The following is a 5,673-nucleotide window of genomic DNA, read 5'->3' as shown; positions in this document are numbered from 1 at the left end:
CCAACAACTTTCTTTTCAGATTCAGATCCTGAATCCCTCCAAATCTGAAGGTCATGCTACATAAATTTTAAATGTACACAATCTAATAAATTCTCCTCAGGGGCTCAAAAAATAATCTGCTTATAGTTTCTGTTCCTAAAAACTTAATTGGGAAGGGGAGAAAAACTTAATTGGACAATATACTTTCTTTTAATACCTCTTATAATTTTACTTTATTTTTATTTTTTAGAGACAGAATCTCACTTTCATCCTCAGTAAAGTGCCATGGTATCACAGCTCACAGCAACCTCCAAATCCTGGGTTTAGGCGATTCTCTTGCCTCAGCCTCCTGAGTAGCTGGGACTATAAGTACCCACCAGAATGCCCAGGTAATTTATTTTGTTGCAGTTTGGCTAGGGCAGGGTTCGAACCCACCAACCTCCCCTCCGATATATGGGTCCAGCTCCCTACCCACTGAACAACAGGCGCCGCCCACACCTTGTAATTTTAATCACAAGTTAAGACTTTTATTTACAAATGAAGCCTTGTAATTTGATCTGTCTCAGGAGGATCTAAGTTACTGTCATTATCTCTTTACAACTATTATAACCATGAGGAGAAAACTATACTGTAGTTGTAATCTCACTTAAGACTAGAACAGGCCAGCCTCCAACTTTGCTCTTCCTTCACTCAGTATACTTGAATGTCAAGAGTAGTTTAAGCACTGCATAATTGCCTTCCAACAAACCATGTAAAATTTCTCAAGGTCCTCAACATAACTTCTTTACAAAGCTAACTTCCAGAAAACATTAACTTGCGTTTCTACAGCCAGGGTGAGTAATCATTGGCTGGCTTTGTCTCAAATTGAATACTTGCCTTGTCTGTTTTACATAATAGATTGTGTTTCCAAAGGGAGATGGAGGGACACCTGATTAAAGAAACCAAGATCCTTGAAATTCACCTTTATAAACAATGTTAGATCAATTCCCTAACCATCTGAGCTCCCAAGATACTGATAATCTACAAGGGAAGAGAGATTCTTCTACAATCACAGAGATAATAGGGAAAAACAAAGCTCTAGGCCCAGGGCAAGTTTCCCTTGGCTGCAAGAAGTTAAGGGAGACATTTTTTTTTTAATTTCAAACAAGCCTGCAGGTAAAACCAGATGCAGACCAGTGAGGACTGGTCTGTCTTAAGAAAAAGAGAGCCTACAGTAAAGAGAACACAGAGGATGGGTTTAATTATCACAAAGCTCATGAATTTATTTAGTTTAAGTTTGCAGACTGAATTTTCTGTAAGACATACCCTTACATGAGTTAGGCCATAAAATATATTTTCCCCAACATGACAATAACTACAAATTTATAGAGCACTTAGCACGTGCCAGTACTATTACAGGGCCAGGTCTGGTGGCTCATGCCTGTAATCTTAGCACTCTGGGAGGCCAAGGCAGGTGGATTTATTTTGAGCTCAGGTGTTTTAAGTCCAGCCTGATCAAGAGGGAAACCCTTTCCCTACAGAGGGGAAAAAAAAAAAAAAAACCTGGCCAGGTGTGCTGGCAGGGGCCCTTGAACCCAAGAGTTTGAGGTTGCTACAGCACTCTACCTAGGGTGACAGAGTGAGACTCTGCCTCAAAAACAACACAATAAAAATCAAAAAAGCATGTTATGTATGAAACTCCTGTAACTTACCACAACAGTCTTATGATGTAAGCATTATTGTTTTCCTCGTTTTACAGGTGAGAAAAGTGAGGTGCAAAAGTTAATTTTGCTGTCACTGTATAGATACTGCCTCTGGGTAACTTCCAAGAGTCACCTCACCATAAATAACCTCTTCCTTATTTTGCTATGATAAACAACTAAATTCTCACTACTATGCCAACATTTTTTCTTCTCAAGCTTTGTCATCAAATCCATTGTCTTACAGTTTAATTTTTAACTATTGTTGGCTCACCAAGTTAACAATTTTATTCCATACTAAATAAATTACTCTATAGTACAGTATGAATAACTGCCTGGCCAAATCAGGGCAGGATGCTTGGAAGTGATATACTTACCGTTAAAAAATGTTTTTACTCTGTAATTACTGTATGTGTTCCCATTTCCCTCGAAACATGTCTCTCTCCACACAGACTGTTCAGTTCCCTGGACCTACGGACAGTTAAGAAACATTTTATAATTTTAAAAAGCACACGCTAATGTGTTTACTTGCTATGAAATTGCTGTGCAAAACTGTTTTTCCTTGAGGTTGAATTAAAAACATATTAGGTTTACTGAATTCTTAAGTGTGCCAAGAAACAGAAAGTAGGTTTCACTTCACAATACCATTCACTTAAGTTAGAATTCAGGCGCACACTTCCAGGTCCACTTCTGTCCTACCGTTTTATCTTAGTAATTTTTCCGTATTAGAGTAATGAAAGAGAATCCGACTGTACAGGTGGAAATAAACAATAAACTCTTTAACAATGAATGAAACTGCTTACACATTTAGCAGAAAAATACAACCCTCAAAGAAGCTCTGTGGCCCGCCTGCTAAAATGCATCTCAAGCTCCTACACATCCCTGTTCTTCTCTTTCTTCAGGCACTTAAAGTACTACAAATAAATGGTTTTCGTAGAAATGATTGCCCGAAAGCTTACTGCTAAACTCAGAACCCTAAGGACGCTGGCTTAGAGAATCTCTGTCCCTCGAGAACACCGAAGACAGGTATGCATTTGTGCACTTGAGGATGCCTCCAGGAACTAACTATTGCTGGGGAACAGAAAGCATCCCGGGCACAGAAGCGTTCGCGGGCCACTTGGAGCTGCCAGCAGAGCGATTCTGTTCAGGAGGCTTCGGCTAAATGGGGGCGGGGAGGAGAGAAACGCTCAGAAAATAGTAAAAAAGCAAAACAATGATCTCGGGTTTCAGTCTGGAATATAGGAAAGAAACAGAAACATAAACAGCTCTCAAACCCACCAGCCTAAGCAATCACCTCGTATTTTCACAAAATGCGTCCTGGCCCGGCCTCCTGCGACCTCTACGGCAGGGAGGAAAGCAATTTAAGGAAAGCAGCCAGCGAGGCGCCGCCCTCCGGGTGGAGAGCCGGGCCTGCCCAGCGGGCCAGAGCGCCCAGCCCCGCCGAGCTCCGGGTGGCGGCGGGCAGGGAGTGGGAGCCTTTAAGGCCCGGGGCTCCGAGCCGCCCGCCGCCCGCCCCTCCGCGCTCTTCGCTGAACAAAAGCGCTCCCTGCCGCGCGTCCGGCCCTGCCCGCCGGCGCCTCCGGCTCTCGGCTCCCCCCGGCCTGCCCGGCCCCTCCCCGGGCGAGCGCGGGGCCGCCGGGAGCTCAGCTCCCACTTACCGGCGGGGAGTAGAGGACAAGCCAGGCGAGCGGGGAGAACACTGCGGGCCTCCCGGGTCCAGGAGTTTAAGTCCAGTGGGGTCCGCCTCTAGGGGCGGGTCGAGGAGTGAGGCCCGGCTCCCGGAACAGCTGGGCCCCGCCCCGGGCCCGCGGCGGCGGCGGCAGTGGCAGCCGGTTCGCACCGCCGCGGTCCTAGTGCCGCCCGGATGAGTCCCTAACCCCAGCCACGCCTATCGCGCATTCAACCGCAGGCTGTGGAAAACTTCCCGAGCTCCACCTTTAATTAGTATCAGAACTGCCTGCAGGGTTTGTTAAAAGGGAAAAGCACCTGCAGCAAAATTGCAGAGTGTAAACAGCAGGTCTGGGGTGGGTCTCAATATTTGCATTTCTGACGAGTTTCTGAGATTGGCTGTTGCTGCTGGTCTCAGCACCCATTGTTCTTTGCAGGTGTTGGCCAACGATGACAAAGTGCACCCAAGAGATAGTCAATCTTGAAAAGGGGGGATCAACAGGTCAGAGGTAAATAAGTGTGAAAGAAAATGAATGGCTCGTGTCTGTAATCCTAGCATTTTGGGAGGCTAAGGCTGGAAGATCCCTTTAGTTAGGAGTTCAAGACCAGTCTAAGCAAGAGCAAAACTGGTCTCTTTCTAAAAATAGAAAAATTAGCAAGGGTGTGGTTGGCGTGCCTATAGCCCTCCTGAGGCAGGAGCATCGCTTTAGCTAAGGAGTTGGAGGTTGCAGTGAACTATAATCACACCACTGCCTTCTAGACTGGGCAACAGAGTGGATAATGTATTTAGAGCCTCTAAATGTTGTTAGGTCCTGAGGAAGGTTAACTTTGGACATGGAGTAACAGAATATGACTTCCTTTTTTAAAAAAATTTAGAATTAGGGTCAGTGCCTGTCGCTCAGTGAGTAGGGCGCCAGCCCCATATATAAGGTGACCAGACATCCCACTTTTGGCGGAACAGTCCCGATTTTTAACAATTTGTCCCGCATCCCGTGGCGTTTTAAAAAACTCCCGATTTTTGGAAAGAATGCACGACAAGCTAGGGAACAGCGGGACAACTGCAAGGGAATATATGGTTTCGGCTGCTGAAAAGGTTCATGTAACTCCATTTTGGGAATGAAGAGGTTAATATAACTTCATTTGGAAATGAAAAGGCTAATGTAAACTTCCTACTCCCCTCCTGGGCAAGGTCACTCAGGTGGACCAGTGCTCTACTCCTTTGAGCCACTGGCGCTGCCCTATACATAAATTTTTTTTAATGTATATTAAAAATTGTAAATTGTACTTATGTTGAAATTAAAAAAATATGTATTACAATACTATTTTTGTGTTCTATGAAAATTTTTGTTGCTCCATATGGACTAAATTTGTAATTAAGAACCCCCTGCCAATGGTGTCCCACTTTACCAATGTTAAAATCTGGTTACATTACCCATATACCAGAGTGGCAAGTTCAAACCCGACCCCGGCCAAACTGCAATAAAAAAATAGTTGGGTGTTGCTGTGGGCGCCTGTAGTCCCAGCTACTCGGGAGGCTGAGGCAAGAGGATTGCCTAAGCCCAAGGGCTGGAGGTTGCTGTGAGGTATGACGGTACAGCACTCTACCAGGGGCACTGAAGTGAGACTCTGTCTCTAAAAAAAAGAAAGAAAAAAAATCGGATTAATACGAGGGTATAAATTATTAGTTTCCTGTTCAGAGCCCATTGTTCACTGGTTATGGCACTGGCCACAGACACCAAGGCTGGCGGGTTCAAACCTGGCCCAGGCCTGATAAACGACAAAAAAAAAAAAAAAAAAAAAAATAGCCACTTGCTGTGGCAGGCACCTGTAGTCCCAGCTACTTGCAAGTCTGAGGCAAGAGAATCACTTGAGCCCCAGAGTTGAAGGTTGCTGTGAGCTGTGACACTACAGCACTCTACCCAGGGGGACATAGACTCTGTCTCAAAAAAAAATAATTAGGTTTCATACTTTACATAAGAAAGGTTAAAGTCTGAGTAATAGCTGTGTCCTGCACCCAGGGAATGGGCCATATATATATATCTATGCCTTGTATCCATTGGGTGGGAAGCTACTGAACTCCCTCTCCCCTTTTCCCTTACTTTATTTATTGAGACAGAGCCTCAAGCTGTCACCCTGGTAGAGTGCGGTGGCATCACAGCTGACAGCAACCTCCAACTCCTGGGCTGAAGTGATTCCCCTCCCTCCGCCTCCCAAGTAGCAGGGACTACAGGCCCCAGCCACAATGCCTGACTATTTTTTGGTTGCAGCCATCAACCAAAATGTTGATGGCAGGCCAGGCTGGAGTCGAACCCGCCAGCTAAGGTGTATGTAGCTGGCGCCTTAAGCT

The 5,673-nt window shown here is 45.3% G+C and overlaps 1 protein-coding gene across 3 annotated transcripts in view; it reads right to left on the bottom strand.

Moving 5' to 3' along the window:
• Nucleotides 1–3,372, bottom strand: part of KIAA1551 (KIAA1551 ortholog) — a 37,250-nt gene extending 33,878 nt beyond the window's left edge. For 2 of the 3 annotated variants that reach the window (XM_023514718.1, XM_023514719.1), the window contains exons 1-2: nucleotides 3,317–3,372; nucleotides 2,036–2,129 (exon numbers count right to left, since the gene is read on the bottom strand). The gene's annotated coding sequence lies outside the window, so the exon portion shown is untranslated. Of the gene's footprint in view, nucleotides 1–2,035; nucleotides 2,570–3,316 lie in introns of those variants that run through there. The other variant, XM_003792487.3, reaches the window with a different exon arrangement.
• Between the last annotated feature and the right edge of the window lie 2,301 nt (nucleotides 3,373–5,673).

The sequence above is a fragment of the Otolemur garnettii genome, unplaced genomic scaffold (assembly GCF_000181295.1).
Source record: "Otolemur garnettii isolate 467f Iridium unplaced genomic scaffold, OtoGar3 scaffold00057, whole genome shotgun sequence".
Lineage (NCBI taxonomy): Eukaryota > Metazoa > Chordata > Mammalia > Primates > Galagidae > Otolemur > Otolemur garnettii.
This window is presented reverse-complemented; position numbering and strand designations above follow the sequence as displayed.